General features: G+C 38.0%; 1 long non-coding RNA gene across 2 annotated transcripts in view; it reads right to left on the minus strand.

The window, feature by feature from the left end:
* Positions 1–395: 395 nt before the first annotated feature.
* The window catches only part of LOC136010933 (uncharacterized), a 38,489-nt gene continuing 22,060 nt past the window's right edge, over positions 396–16,824 (minus strand). The window contains exons 3-4 of one of the 2 annotated variants that reach the window (XR_010611085.1): positions 2,831–3,141; positions 396–452 (exon numbers count right to left, since the gene is read on the minus strand). This is a non-coding gene — a long non-coding RNA (uncharacterized LOC136010933). Of the gene's footprint in view, positions 453–2,564; positions 3,142–16,824 lie in introns of those variants that run through there. The other variant, XR_010611083.1, reaches the window with a different exon arrangement.

Raw genomic sequence — 16,824 nt, forward strand, 5'->3', positions numbered from 1 at the left:
CACCTAAATTATTTTTTTTTTTTTTTGAGGGGGGAGGAGGTACTACCATGGTTGTTCTTTCTCTTCCTGCTTTCTCCTCTTTTCCTACAAATCTCCCAAGGGACACTTTTGACAATGCCAGTATTATGGGATGGCACGTGGAAGCAGGTACAGATGAGATTTAAAGCACTGAGCAAAGTTAGAAGATCACACTGATGTGTGTGCAGCCACAACTGGATTCATCACTTATACTAGGACACTGGATTTGGCGGCTACAGCCTGGTAAAAAACATCAATTTGTGTATTTGAGGAGTATCACAGAAAAGTGCATCCATATGAAGTTACACCAGATTAGAATTTTACCTCCATTCTTAGTTCTGTGCAGCCCAAATGCAGCCCCAGTGGCACTTGTGGTGGGAGAAATATGCCTGCCATGAAGGAAGTCTGAGTTTCTGAGGAGACTCACACCACTCCTGCAGACCAAATTAACTTGGCTTGTTGCAGGCCTGCAATATGGCCAGCACTTCACAAAAGCACCCTCTTCCTTGCCATAGGTCTCACAAAAAAAAAAAAAAGAAAAACAAAAAGTGTTTGAAGCATTAACTCCACCCAAAAATGCCAAGTAAATCTGTAAAATGTCCCAAGCCAATGGCAAATGCTGGATATGATATTCAAGTGATAATCTTTATTTTTGCAAATCCTTCTCAAACAGCACCTGAACTTAGGCTCTAAATTACTGGTTTTGCAGAATACAGGCAGTGGTAATGATTAAGATCTAGTGTTGCACGTGGAAAATAGATTATCACTGCCTTAGTTACTAGTAGCTAGATGGAGCACTTGTCATTTTTCAATGGGTTATGTGATGTGTTCTGTAATTTCCTGCCATTTAGCAACTTTCAGGGATTTGTTTTTCAGCAGTTTTGCTTTGGGACATTTGAACAATAACCTTGAAAGTCAATGAGCAGATGGGGGTAATCCTTGCATTTATACAACTACAGAAGGACCACTTACGTTTGGACAGCTGGGAACTACTTTAAAAGAGTTCGATTTGCAAAATACTGAGTAGGATCAATATCGCTTTGGCTACACAATTTCAACATTTTGTGAATGCATCACCAATGATTTTGCAATCAACATTTACTGCACTGGTTTGTAACTGAATGGTTACAAATCTAGGATTTTGTGTCTGGATGAACTGAAAGCTTTTTATTAATTTCTGGCAGATGAGGATGAACTGTGTCATGAACTGGTAGAGGAAGAGGTAGTGTGGCTCTGCCCAATCAGGCATATGGGTGGTTTTTTTATTGTGGAATTGAAAAAGAAAGTATCTCTTTTATTTAGTTTGAAAGGGGAAATGTGTATTACACTTCTTAGGGCCTAGATGTGCCAATAATGATAGCTGATAATGTTATTTGTAACACTGTGTCCTCAGCCACAGCCTGTTAGAGGCAGAGAGAATCAGATTTCCCTGCTGTGACTAGGGAGAAGAGAGTGCTTGCAGCAGGGACAGAGACCTGATAGAAATGTGTTTTCAATTATTTAAAAAATAAATTTATTTGGTCTGTGGGGTTGAACATGTTCAGAAGCATTTGTCACTAGAATTTACCAAATTGCTCACACATGGTTGCAAAGGACACAGCCACTTGTAAATGCAGGCCAGGCATTAGATAGGGTTATGCGTTCCCTTTTGGAGGAGATGCACACCTTGCTCCTCCCTCATCTACAGCAGGAAAGCATAATAACACATTGCACTGCACTGCAAGAAGAAATGTAAAAACTAGAAAAAATTGCCTTTGTAGGAATTAAAAGAATGTCACAACTGGGAAGAAAAATCCAGAGAATCTGCAAAGCAATGGGAATATATATATTTGAAAAGCAAAGTATGGAAAGCACATCTGTCTTTCCTGACATCGCCAGTCCCCAGCAGACAGCAAGAAATAACCATGGGGTGTGATTTCAAAGGAAAATGCTCCTCTGGTCCCAGCACCGGTGGGCAAAGGCTGAGAAGCAAGGGGATAGCACACCCTTGGGGATGCAAAATGCAGGAAAAATTCTTAATCGTCGCAAAGTTTGTACCAATGGCTTGGCTGGACATACTTTCAGTATGACGAAGAAACTCAGGTACCATCTTGGGCTTTTTGTTGCCTCTCTCATGTAAATTTGACTCCTGATCAAAGTTTACAACACTAAATATGAAGGTAAAATGCCTAAGTATTGGGAATGCCGCAACACCCTAAGCATGTCTGCTGGAAGAATGCCCTTGCATTTATTAAGCGAACATTCCCCTGTAAGCACATCACAAATTTTAAAGTCCTCACCCATTTACAAATTAGAAAAATATAAATGCTAATTTAACTCCAAATTGTGCCATTTAAATGCACACTAGCCTTTTGCTGGAAATTGCAAGGAGTTGATTCTAAATTAGGTAAATTATTAATTGGCATGCCTGTTTCTCTTCTGTGTCAGTACTGGAAATAGGAAAATGCTAAATGGCAGCTACCCAATGTACTTTACACACATATTAATTAACAAGGGTAAGATTTTTAATCAACTTGCACAAGGGAAAGATTAATTGAAACATTTGGATATTTATGTCAAAAAGCCCTTTTACTTCCAAAGAAACAGGCAAATAAAATCTTTTGCAATTATAGTCTGCATGCTTCCCAGAAGAAAGAGCCTCTGTTACTTGGATTTTGTTCCAAGACTGCACTAGATTTAATGCAACTACAAATCAGTTCCTGGGTTTTGACATCCAATATAAATTTTGTTATATCAAGACTTTGGGGACTTTGCAGCAAGATACTGTAAGAAGCTTTTAGGATTATTTGGACATTTTGAAATTTGTTCTTACCTTCCAACTGTGTTCAAGTGAAATAAGCCAAGTGAGACAGATTGCTGAAAGCTCCTTGTGTTTGTTGGGTTCATGTGGATGTTTTCCCAACAGAGCAAATTCTCCCAGCATTTGTCACTCAATTACTGAAGTTCTTGAGCTACCAAACTGCTGAAGCTCACAAGAGAAAAGTCAGTAACGACACAGCCACTAATTTTCTTCAACACAGATATTTTGCAGGTGAGATGTTTTTCCAACAAGGAAGAGTCAGGTGGTTTCTTCCAGATATCTTGGAGCTCAGGTGGGATCTGTGCCTCACAACATCCATTCTTCTAGAAAAAAACAGAAGTCCAGTAAACCCTAACCTGTCTCTAGGCACTCAGTTTTCTTAAATTTTATGAGTCACACCAGAGAATTTAGTTTATCGAATTTTGGTTTTAGAAAAAAAATAATGATTTAAGGTTGAACATATACAGCACTCCTTTTGCTTTTAACTAAAAACCCTAACCAACAGCATTCCTTTACAGCTAGCCTTTCTTTAGACCTTCATGACCTGCTGCAAACACACATATGCAGTCTTGGGACTAGAGGTGCTGCTAACCTTTAACTTTACTTCTTTCATCTGCCTGCCTCACATCCAAGCATAATTTCTAAAAGAATACGTTCAGTACATGCCAGAGTCATGGTTTGGAAAGCACAATGACTGCGGTTCTCCATGCTACAATATTCACTTTTTGTTTTCCAATAAAGTCTATGGAAATAACATCTTGAGGTGGATATTATTGAGAAAAATGAAATCTCTTTGGGCTACATTCTATCTCAGTTTGAAACAAAATTATTCTCCAATCATTCGCTGAAGTGAGCCTCCATAAACAATATTTAATTACAATATTAAATTACAATAATTAAATATTGTATTTTAAATACAATTAATTTGTATTAAAATACAAATTACTATTACTGCAATAAAAGCAGTTCATTACTTTTAGAATAACTACATATAAAGTTTAGTGTGACTTAATTAATTTGTACAGCATGGCTCTGTATTTATAATAGGATGCTAAACCAATGTTTTGGGACTCTTGGCAGGAAAATTATTTATTAAGCACTTTTTATCTCTTACTGGTACTGAATCACTCTAGATTACATGCAATTTAAACACAAGAAATGAAGGACATGTTTTAAAAGCTGGAGTCCCTCTCTAGGTATGCAACATGAACACTCCTTTACCCAGAAAAAGTCCCCACCGCTAGCTCATGAAAGGTCACTCAACCATCTGCAGTATACAATACGCACTCTGCAAAAGGCACAATATTAGCCTGGACTTACTTTTTTTTTTTCTTTTTTGAAATCCTATCTGAAAGCTCTTGTATTTGACAAAATTTGCTACACTTTTCATGAAGGCAAAGCTATTTTCTACATAAATAAATACAGGTAAGCATCCTGGCAGAACTGTGGCTCTACCAAAAACTTTCCTTTGGAAATTTTAACATTTTATCTAGACTTGCTCATTATCACTGATACCATGAGTGCCAGAACAGCACAGTTAGTGATCTTAAACTGAAAGAAAATAGCCCAAGCAGAACTTGAAAGAGTTTTCAGCTGTGTTTGAAAAAGGCGCAGACAATGGTGTTTTTCCTTTACCTAGTGAAACATTATATTTCAAGTATTTGATACAGGGAAAGAATGCATCTGCTTGAAAATATAGCAGCCTACTAGGCTTGCTATATAAGCAAGGTTGTTTTCTTCAGCAATTTTGAGAGCAAACTTTGCCCAACGAATGTGATGACAAACAAGCTCTGTACTTTGACATCTGCTGCATGAGCTGAGTTTGCTAAACTGAATTCCCTTCTGTTGCCTCCAAACTGCATCGATATTTGAAATAATGGAGAAAAAAAAAGTCCCTTCTCTGACTGTTTCAAGGCTTTCATGAAGAGTACCATAACTGACAGGAGATGCAGTCTGTGATTTAAAGAGGAAAAGCAAGGAGACTAGAACATGTGAATTAGCACATTGAATTTGGTCACTGAATGCCCCTTTATAAACGTGTTTGTATATACAGCATGCAGCAGCAGTGTGGATCAATTTACAGCTCTCTCCACACCTTTCCCCTCTGCTATGTAAAAAAGGAGCCACATTGCTCATCTACATCAGCTTGGAGAGAATGGGATTTGGAGAGGCGAGGAGGTCACAGGTGAGGAAGCTTCCCTGCAGAAATGGCAGGACACAAGGTATAATGCCATCTGCTAACTTCTACAGTAGAAAGGGAAGGGGGGGGGGGGGGGGGGGGAGACAGGGCGAGGGGGGTGTTGTTGCTTTGCAAATGGCTTTGTTTTGGTTTCCCGTGTTTCTTTATTTGCTTTATGCCACTTTTTAACATTAAAGGCTTTTGACTAAATCTGCTTCTTATTTCCCTGCTAAACAGTTTTAAGACTCTTTTTCCCTTTAAATGTTCATCACAAGAGTGCAGCAGTGTGTGTTGCCCTAGATAGTTTTCTTTTATGCTCTTATAAGAGACTCCACACTGTCCTTGTGCTTTCTTTTTCAGTCTTTGAGTTTCAGATAACATTGCTATTATTTTCCCTTAGATATTTTGTCAGGGCTTTTGACTCATCGTTTTTGTCAATCAGAAAGGATTGTGAAGGATTTCCTCTACAGCTGAGGCAGTATCTGGAGCCCAGAAATTAGCTGAAGCCAGCTGGGTTGTGTGCAACTGCCTGAGTCCTGTGCACATGCTAGTGAATCCCCTCAACTTGATTTTCAATTATTCAAAATTTTGTTTAAATACCAAACTGTGCTGAAGAGACAAGAGAGACAAGAGACTGTATAAAAAGATATGCTATTTTCTCCCTTTGGAAATGTTCTATTTCTCAAAGATGCTATTTAAGATGATATTTCCTTTTCAATCACATCACGCCACTCCAGGATACCGAGTGTCCTACCATTCTCAATCTGAGAGGCAGGCAGTGCTTTTAAGGATGCTGTATTTACTCATAGGTACTATCTACTCTGCAAAGGAAGGAACGATTTCTAATAGGTTTGGACTTTGAGTACCTTGGAACTCTGACATACCAGAAAGGGGGAACATTAAAAAAAACCCAAACTCAAACCCAAACCCAACCAACCACCAAAAAAACCAAACCAAAACCCTCCCCCAGAATATTGCAAAACATGAGTGTCTGGAGGGTGACAGGCATTGCACAAACCCTGTCACAGGAGTTTCAGAAGCAAACAGCAGTGATTGACTCCCCTCTACTCATATGCAACCACTTTCTGCTCACTGTGTTGCCTTTTATCAGGCTAAGAAAAGCTGGAGACATTGCCAGCTTTACCTTGGGAAGTTTGTGTCACAATGTAAATATTCTGTTAATGTAGTGTTTTTAAACTGAATGTAGATTAGCAGTGGGCATCCAGTCTGGGGTAAATCAATATAGCCCTGTGAGTCAAAGGCAGTGATGGTAGCTTGAAAAGAGCTCAATAATAAAGTTCTCCCTGAAAGACAAAGCTAGCTCTCCAAGGCAAAGTCTACCAGGCAATTTTTTTAGATACAATTAAAGATGGCAATGAAATACTTACTTTATTAATTATTCAGCCAATATAGTTGACTTCCAGTTAAATGGCTACATGCATTCTCAAAGTAGAAAAAAACAATATTCATTACCATATTTTGCTTTTCTTTTTTCAGGAGCAGGTTATGTTTGATCAACACCTTAAATATTAAAATATATTTTTAAAATAAAAAAGTCCAAATGCCAGGCAATCATCTGCAATAAGCATGGCTTTTCCTACATCATAGATGAAAATAAGGAGCACGAGAGCTGTGCATTTGTAATCCAAATTAGTTCTTTGAACAGAAAATTGGCTTGGACCAAACAAATTTATTGGCATTTCCACTCAAATGGAATTCAGAATTTTATATTAAAAATGTTTGCTTTGCAGGATAAGATATAATATAAACCAAGGCTAGGGACTCAGAGCGTCTTTCAACATCTTCATTCTAAACCCTGCTGCACCTCTGGCAGTGCTGTGTAACCTCTCCAGGTGTGTCATGCTGGAATGTACTGGAGAACTACTACAAGCCTAAAGCAAACTAATCACCTGACCTCAGTGCTGCATGTCTATCTTTCTATTTATATGCACTTCTGTTACAAATATTCATTCTCCACTACTTCTGTGTTTTATTCCTTTCAATTGTTCCTACTCCTCTTTTAGCTCTTAGTGTCCCCTTACATTGCTTCCTATAACATTTCTATCCATTAAATAAAATTCTATGGCTATTAAAGTATGTAAATAATGCTACAGCATTTAATTTCAATTAGCTTTTATATATTTTGCAGTCCTTAGTCCTCTTTTGTTAAGTAACAGCTCTGCTAGGTGTGCATCCTACCATGGCTGCCTACACTTCACCTGCAACAGCTTCTCAAATAGGGCTCAAACATGGAGCATTTTTCCCCATTCAAACACTTTACAAGCATCTGAAGGAACAGCCGCCTTGTATTGATGAAAAGAAAATCTCCACTTGGGCCTAAGAATGTCAATTATTCAATATTTTAGTATTCAGTCTTAAGCTCTGCCAAAAGTGTTAGTTACAGAATAGAAGTGACAGAATTTGGCTTTTCCCCAGCTTTATAAGAGGCAAACTCTAAAGAGCACTTTTTGCTGGTGTAGTTTTTAGAGGTTTGAGCATAATTAAAAGCCCAAGTGGCCAAAGGGATTTTGGAAACTTCAAAACACTACCAGATTGTGCCTAAGTACTGGGGCAAAGATAATAAAACAAAATGAAAAAAAAAAAAAATGTCTGTGCAAAAATACAGTCCTCTTCTCTATATACACTTATATATATTTAATTTTAGTTTTATCAGTACTAAATAAATAATAAATAATTTTGCTCCTCAAATAGTGTATTGCCATGGAAGACTCTGAACGTCGGTTGCTTGAAATCAGATGGTTGCCATTGTCCCAAGGCAGGGATTTAATATATTCTAGTTTGTTTGGGGTTTTTTTTAATATATATGTTTTATTGGAACAGACAAGGAGAGTTTATGTGCTTGGTAACCCATTGCAGGGATTTCCAATGAGGAGTTTCAACTTTATCAGGCATTTAGTTCCTGACTGTGAGAGCATTGCTGATTTGCCCTGAATCTGGGAAAAACTAGCTGAGATAAACTGCAAATGAAACCAGTACTTTTGGAAAGTGGTGTTAAGCACCTTTTGGCCCTATCTCTTAGTTTTAACTTATTTTCTGCAAAAATTGCAATATTCCTCCTTTCCAGCTCCACAGGGCTGTTAATGAGAAATCACCTTTTCAAGTTATTATAAAAAAATACTGTAGTTCTCTAAGAATATTCAGATGAACATCTGAAAAATCAAACTGTATAGTGTTTTTAGTGGGAACGGACCTTGGTGTCATGTTGGGGAAGAGGGGATTTGCACTACAACTTAGAGATTGTCTGCAAGCATCAGGTAAAATTCAATTCTCAGTTCAGACATTACGTGCTAACAGTAACTATTACTGAGTGGCTTTGAGCTATGGAAAAGAGAATCCTTGCTTCTGCTTTTAGCCATCATGTGGAAGTTACTTCTTTATTCCTGTCGCCCCTTCTGCAACATCAGTACTGCACATCAGCTCTATTTCTAATGAAAGCTGTTATGGTCACATAAATCATGTGATATTAAAAAAGGCCAACATATTACATCCCCTCTTTAGGGCCATAACATCACATTTGTATTCTGAGCACACTTACGAGTTTGAATAAGGTTATGAAAAGAAATCTAAATGCCACATTAACTTAATTTTATTGTTCCACCTCTTTGGAAAAATCAGGTACTTGGTTATTTTATATCTTCCAAAGCATTTGCTGTTAGGAGCTTAATTAGATTTGTAAATCTATATTCATGAAATGCTACATTTTCAATGTATTGTAAAAGAAGGATTTACAGTCTCAGAAATTAGGAGGTTACTTAGAATTACAAAAACTGCAGGAGAAATATAAAATTAATAATATCTACCATGTAGAAATATAAAATTAATAATATCTACCATGTACTGTTGAAGAAGAAAAACAGTGAGAACATGGAATTTAGTGACCATTTCTAGAACTGATAGAAATGTTGCCTTTATGCAGATGAGTAGATGAATTTATATCCACACCTATTTTAACGCAAGAGCAAGGCTGCAGGCCAGTTTGTGGATTTGTCTGAACCTGATGCATCTTTGAGTGTAGGATAAAGTGTGCCTGAAACACCCATCAGACAATACACAAAATGCTATGCATATATGGGTTTCCCCCTCACTTACCAAAGCCGTGGTTTTATTAGTCTCCATGTGTTCTCTTTTTAAAAGTTCAGTTCTTTAACTCTTCTGGAGGCTGGTCACAGAAAAATATTTGACCTGTTTTTTTTTTTGGTTTTGGTTTTGGTTTTGGTTTTGGTTTTTTTGTGGTGGAGGAGGAGTGTTTGTTGTTGTTGTTGTTACTGGTTTTGGATTTTTGGTGGTGGTGGTGTGTTTTTTTATTGGTGTTTTTTGGTTTTTCTTTTGTATGGTTTTGGTTTTGGGATTTTTTTGGTGGTTTGTGGGTTTGGTTTTTTTTTCTTTTTGTGGTTTTGGGGTTGTTTGTTTTGGTTTTTTTTGTCATTGTTTTCTGTTTGGTTATTTTCTTAATGACGAGAATTGAGAGGGGGCTGCTTTTGGCAGTTTATTACTTCTAGTTGAGGTAATAAAACTGGCAAAACTGCACCAAGTTTACCTCACATGCCCATGTGGGCATACCATGTGGTCATGTAGTCATACCATGATTGAGCTTCACTTTCCCCATGAGATGCATGGAACAGAAAAAGAACAAAACAAAACAAAACAAACAACAGATAAAAAAAGCAGGAACTACAGACCTAGATTCTAGATGTTGTTTTAGGCAGTGGGGCAAACTGTACATCACTGATTTAGGAAGCCACAGAAGGCCACTGCTTGAACACCTTAGGAGACAGCGGAGGCAAGAGCTTCACTGATGCCATATATCTACAGAAGTAGTCAGCCAGGAGACAGCCAACTGCTGCATTTATTTGAAGTCTACCCGGTCTTATTTTCTGCCAAAGGCAATCAAGCAGGAGCAGGAGGATTAACGGCTCTGCGCTGCTAATCCTCTCATTGGCACACTTGTCAACATCTCTCCACCTCCCACCATCACTCTTTCCATCCCAGTGTGAATTCCTTGACTCTGCATCCAAATTCCCTCAAGACCCTCATGGTTCTTCACCAGAGTCAGTGTCACCTCCACAGGGTATGAGCAAGGCTCAGGGCGGACAGGAGCTGCCTTTGGAGAGACAGTCCAACCAGCTGTGCACACCAAGGGGAAATGCAGGGCAAACCCAGCACTTCTGCAACCAATAACATATGATATGCAGAGATTTGCCGCTAAAAAGTCATCATTTATCACAACCTCCCAAAGGTGATACTACAGTAAATTTGAGATATATAGTCTGTCTCTAATATAAAAAAATTCCGACTGCCATCCTCCTTCAATTCTAATATTTACTCAAATAGATATAATCAATTACCCCTTCAATTTTTTTATGAAGCTTGGGATTTCTCTACATTTAACAGAAGGTGACTGCAGTATCTCAAACTCCTTTTGCATTAGCTGCTAGCAAAGTATGATTTTCCCTGGCAAATACTGAATCATCCAAGGCATGATTTATTTTAGGAACTCAAACCATCTTTCAGACATTAATTCACCAAGTCTGGAACCAGCTGCATCATGGAGAAAAGCAACACTGTCCCCTTTTTCAGATAAACCATGGACGCATTAAATGCTTTGCTGAAGGCCAGAAGTGAGTCACTGAAAGAAACATTGTGCACAGTACATCTCTCCTGACGCTGCCACACCAGCTCACAAAAATAAACAGAATAATTACTGATAGCCTCTGAATTTATATTAGAATTTAAGCATTTCATGGCCTGAGCCCATTACATTATGTGAGATTTATCTAGCTATAATTTGTGCTGATATTGCTAGCTACCAATTCTCACATTACTACTTTTTTCTTTAGGAAAAGTCTACAAGAACTTCCCCAGATATATCCTTTTTAATGTTAAAATAACTCCAGATTAACCTAACAGACATCTGTGCTGAATTACTTAAAACCAAATCAAACACCATGAAAAATTCCCTAACAACCAACCAGACCTTTGAGAGTTGCCACACTGTAGTGTGCACAGTTTGGGAAGTGCCATCCCACCCACTCCATGTCACTTAAAACCTGAAATTACTCACCAACGTGAACAAGTGAGTTCAGGAGTTTTCCAGTGGTCGTCATCAAGATGTTTTTTGGCTGGTTGGTTTTTTGGGGTTTGGGTTTTTTTTCATCATTATCCTAAATGGGAATTTTAAATGTACAGCTGTGATTTGTATAAGAGAGATGTTTATGGATCATTTAGAAATACTGTATGTTCTCTTATCCTTTCAGCTATAAAAAGTAAATTGTTGGTTACAATTCACTGGTCATACCAATGCAAATGCTGCCCTTTAAATATGGCATGATTAATTGAATAGATCTCTTATGCTTCAGGAAATTACCCGGTAGAAATAAATAAATAGTTGAATTCCATAGGAATTTCACATTGTTTTTATAACACTTACAGCAATGACATAATCAAGCCAGAAGTATCTTAGAAACATTTTCAGTAGTAATTGCCATATGTTGCTATTTAAAAATTATCCTGATTCTTAGTAAATTAGAATAATATAAAATATTTTAAACAGAAAAAACACTGGAATGTTTGTCTGTTAGTTTCCCAGCCTCTGTATGTTACGATTTACAAAGTGACTAATTTTTAACTTGTTTTAGAAAGGGTAGGGTAAAATATGGAAATTAGTCCAAGGTACATAAAGCAGCTCAATTTTAGACAGTGAGTTACTGAATGGGAGGATTTTGAATAGAACTTGGTTGCAGGAGAGAAAAAGAAAAAAAAAACCAACAAAAACCGCATTGCCCAAATCCATCAATCCTCACACAAGACCAAAACACTCTGTTGTATTATTTCATATTCATCCTCTATCTATCTGGGGACAAGCAACTCCTAACTCTCTTTGTTCAGTGAGAGGTATAAAATAATACCTAGACCATTCAGTATAGTTTCAGGCCACTTTATAATGCTCCTAGGGCAAAGACAGTAATTTTTTATGTGGAAATGCAATGTTAGAGATACTTTGAATATAAAACTAGCCATGACAATCTGCAATTTGGCTGTCAGCAGTGAGTAGACATCTCTTCCTAGCACTGGGCTTCTTGGGATTTTCCTGGTATGCTGTAGAAATGTCCCAGCATACCAGATGTGCAGGTATTTGACGTGACAAATATTTCTGTCATCACAACCTACCTGCATCTCCATTTGGGGTTTTATAATCGCCCATAGTTTTCAAAAGATGGCTCCACTAAACCAAGCCTACTTCAAAAAATTGACTGGAGATGATGGACTACATCTAGAAATGCAAGTTACTTTAAACAGTCACTTCATTTGAACAGAGAAGTGATGGCTGAGGTTATAGCTATACATCATCAACACCAAATGCCATAGTCAGCTCTCAGAGGACAGACTTGCAGAAGACACTGTAGATGCCTCAGTAAAGCCACAACAGACACCAGCCATCTCCTTTCTGCCAAAGCCCCCAGTGCTGCAAGTGATATTCCTGCACTGGTGGACATAACACACGCTCACTCAGTCCCTAGTCCTGAAAAACAGCAGGAACAGCCCCCAGAAGTCTTGGTGTGGTGTGTCTACCTCTGCAATTGAAGGAATCACTGCAGGAAGACTTAGGCTGACATCTTACCATGAGCCCACAGTCCCTATAGACAGGTGTCCAAGAAGAAGCCAAATAATCCATTCCCATGCAAAAGAGATTCTGCTCATACATATCAGTTGTTAAAGTGAAACACACAGTAACATCTACCTTACCAGGCTGGCTGTTGCTTTTTATTTAAAGCAAATTCAATTTTAATCTTTTGAAGTCTAGGAGAAGGAACAGCAGCAGCCTAAATATCTATGCAGTTTGACTCCTCAGCACATGATACAATGCAAAGAAACAAACTTGACTGCCCTCTCTATGCATCTCCTTTTGTAAAAGCTAAAGAAAGGACAGAGGAGAGGTGTAAACTGCGGAGACCCTGAACTTGTCTCAGTGCTGGAGGTCAATCTTCTCAACACTGTCATATTCTGTCAAACCCAGAGAGAGCCTCTTCTTCTCCCCAGCAAGTACAACATATGGCTTTACACAAGAATGTCCTGCCATCTGAAAATGAGGTTGCATTAATATTTCAAATCACATTTAAGCACTAGTCCTTAAAGAGAACTTTCAGTGCATTTGTCTCTGCATAGTTGGAAATCCACTGTTAAACTGCTTTCATACCCTGGCACACACGGAGACGTGTCCTACTGTGCTCTCCAGCTGCAAATATCTGCATTGAGCTCTGCCATCCACCACCACTTGGCCCATCTCTGACCACACCTTCTGCAGCTCAGAGCACCAACACAGTGACCTGTGCTGTGCTGACACAGATGCTGCACTGACACAGATGCTGCACTGACACAGATGCTGTGCTAAGGCATCTCAGTAGAAATTATGAATGGCACTAAGAATTTTTTCACAGAAGAAATCAATTACTATTAAGGAAAAAAAAATAAAAAAGAAAATCTCAGTTTTCTAAAGTAAATTATTTGCTCTTTATTAACCATCTGGGTCCAATGACATCCCTCATTCAACTTTTATCAATGTTATAATATGGCTGGGGTAAAAAGCACGTGTGGAGACACTGAATCTAGCCTGCAGCACACGTATTGTCCATTTCCATAAATTTAAAACTTCACAACATTCTCTAAAGATCTCACCAAGAAATATGCCTTTTTTATATGATCAATTCATACACCACCACATCCTGCAAGCTAAAAATATGTATCTGTATTATATGCCCTAGTGCAGGCAGTTTTCCAAAAAGCCTTTGCCATGAATTTCAACAAATTAAGTAATTTCTTAGGTACAATATTGCCTGGAAGAAGAAGTTAATGAAATGAGTATACAGTCCTTTATCTGAACTTCATAGTTTAGGAATGATTTCTAATCTGTCATCAGGTCAGTCTGAAATTATTCATGTTTAAGGCTAAAATTATTCTGAATTAGCCTTAAGTTAATAATACAGTTGATAAAGGTTTTCCTCTTTCCTTTTAAACATAGGTAAGAAACCTTAGAAAACCTGTTTCAGAATTTTTAGTTTAGCTTTGTGATGTCATTGCCTAAAGGAAAGACGAGCCATACAAACAGTCTTTGACTTGCTAAATTTCGTATATAAATGTCATTAAGCAACCACAAAAATTAATCCTTGTTCATCCAGAGTGATTTCTATTATGCATGCATACGAGATAGATGTACATCTCTACACACCATATATGTTACAGCAAAGTCCATATGTTATACTATACTCATCGTTCAGCAGTTCTGATCCTTTCTGAAGATACTTTGCCCTCAGAAGTTCATTTTCATCAGAACTATTTCTTACAATCCATATCTTTGTGCTTCCAGCAGCTGCAGAAGAACAAAGCCCTTCTCAAGAAACATTTCTTTGCAGGACATGTAATTATTAAATTGGGTTCTAATTACAGATCATATATTACAGACAATTCTTTAGAGAGAAAATACCCACAATGCCATATAAAAATGCAATGCCTGTTTTTGAAGTTAATCTAAAAGCCTTATGGGTCTGGGTTTGGTTTTGTTGTTTTTTTTTTTAAAAAGGAATGCAATTTGGGGATCAAAAATTCCCGTCATGCAATACCTGCAATTATTTTTAAGATCTTGTCAGGCACTTGCGTACACAAATATTAATTCCTATTAAAAGACTGAAAAAGTCAACATCTGTCATTTCTGTGTAGAACCAGCAGACATAAGGGCTGTGCAGTGGTGTTTCCAGTAGGAGGAGAAATGAATGGTGCCTCTTTCTATAGAAAAATGCACATCAATAGGCAACCAAATCCCGCCAAGAAAATCTTAGCTGTAACATAGCCACTCAGCTCCCAAAAAGCAACTATGGGCCGAGAATAGATTAAAATAACTAGTGAATGCTCCAGCTGAACCAACATCACAACAGTAGCATCCTTGCAGCATTCAAATACTTTACCTTGAGAAAATATATCCACAAAAATGCAAAACTACAATGTTAAGTATTTGACTAAAATAAAGAGTGATGGCTAAGAAAACAGAGGCCAGAGCAAACATGGCATATAGAAACCTAAGTTTTGACTCCTGACACCTTAAAAGAGAGCCATGGGCTCATTGTGCCAAGTGCATGAACAGCCAGACACCCACAGGTGGCCATCCACAAATCCTCACTGAGAGGGCTTGGATAAACTAGCCAAGAAATGGTCTACCCTGAGTGATACCACCAGAGACAGATCATCCAAAGCACGGCTGGTCCAGCCAAAGGATAGAAGCATGAATCAGACCTTCATCCATTTGTCCAAAGACATCAGCTTCATGATGCCACAAGGATGGAGCTCTCCTGACCAAGTGGATGGCTGTGGCCAGGGTCTCTGGAGTGGGGCCCTCCCAACTGCACAACTTATGAGCCCATCAGCACTGCAGTGCAGCAGAGCTTCCACATGGTCCCAGCTGGGTAAAGGACATTTACAGAGTCTGCTTTTGCTAGGCAGCATGAAAAGAGACCTTGTTAAAGCATCTTTATGACAGCTGTCCTGTTAAATGAAAAAAAGGGAGAGGATTCAGCCTACTGCATTTGATGCATCTAATAAGGTTTTGTCTGAAGTGGCTGAAGAAGGAAGTCAAGTCAAAGCTGTCTGCAGAGGACCCCTAACAGCACACGTGGTATCCTAACAATGGAAATGTTCGCAGGATAGCAAATGTTACAATTCATAAGATTTTGCTGCCATCTTCTGATGCAAAGACATTATATGAAGAGACATGCAGCTGGCTGGGGTTTAGGGAGCACCATGTCCCCTGTGCTCATGAACACACAGTCCCCCATGGGAATCTCAGCTCCTTCAGCTTGCCAGCAGCCCACTGGGCTCATTTGGATAAATTATTTAAATTACTGTTCAGATTTCCTGCTCCAGACTTCTACCTTCCCAGGCAGAAAACAACCATTTGTGTATTATAGGACAACCATCAGTGCACACCAATTAAATATTGCCATATTGTGCTTAATAATAAACGTTAATAATCATGACTCCTCTATACACTTCAATTTCCAAAGATCACTGATCACCTTAAAGTGATAACTTTAAATATGAGGCATAATAGTCACTGAATTTTCTGTTTCTTTTTTTTTTTGTTTTGCCTTTGAAGTGTTTGTTCTCTAAAAATAATTAAATATTTCAGTGTCTCACTTAATAGAACATTTTACCATTTCTAATTCTTGAAAAACAGGACTTTATATAATATGCAGAAAAATCAGCCTACCATTAAAATATACTTCTGAGGATAATGATGAACAACTTTCTTCTATTTTGCATTACAGAGGCACAAGCCCTTCTTCAATGTACCATGTGTGACTTTTAGACTAAAACTTAGACAAAACAGCCAAACTTAAGCAAGAATGGTTCCCTTTTGGCATCTTTATCTGCAAAGTTTTTTCAGTATCTCAAAAGAATTGATGTGTTTCTATGCCACCTTATAAATTGGATCTTTCCATTTCTGTTCTAGTCCTACTTATTTTACCCTCATTACCCATTCTTCAGTGCAGATCAAGTTAAATGAAGTAATCTTTTTAAACACACTCTCTTTTGCTCAGCAAAATGTCACACTAATAACACTTCTGTGTATGTAATAGGGCCATTGATGGGGTGGGTTTTTTTCCATCACTGCACTTAGGATAAACTTTAAATTCCCATTTGGGTACTTAGAAATTATTAATATTGTGTCTGAATGTGTAATTGAAAAAGATTTAAATCATTTTTTCCTCATATTAATTCTTTCCTCACTACACCTGGACATTAGTGACCACCTCTATTT

Source organism: Lathamus discolor, chromosome 3 (genome assembly GCF_037157495.1).
Source record: "Lathamus discolor isolate bLatDis1 chromosome 3, bLatDis1.hap1, whole genome shotgun sequence".
NCBI classification, from domain to species: domain Eukaryota; kingdom Metazoa; phylum Chordata; class Aves; order Psittaciformes; family Psittacidae; genus Lathamus; species Lathamus discolor.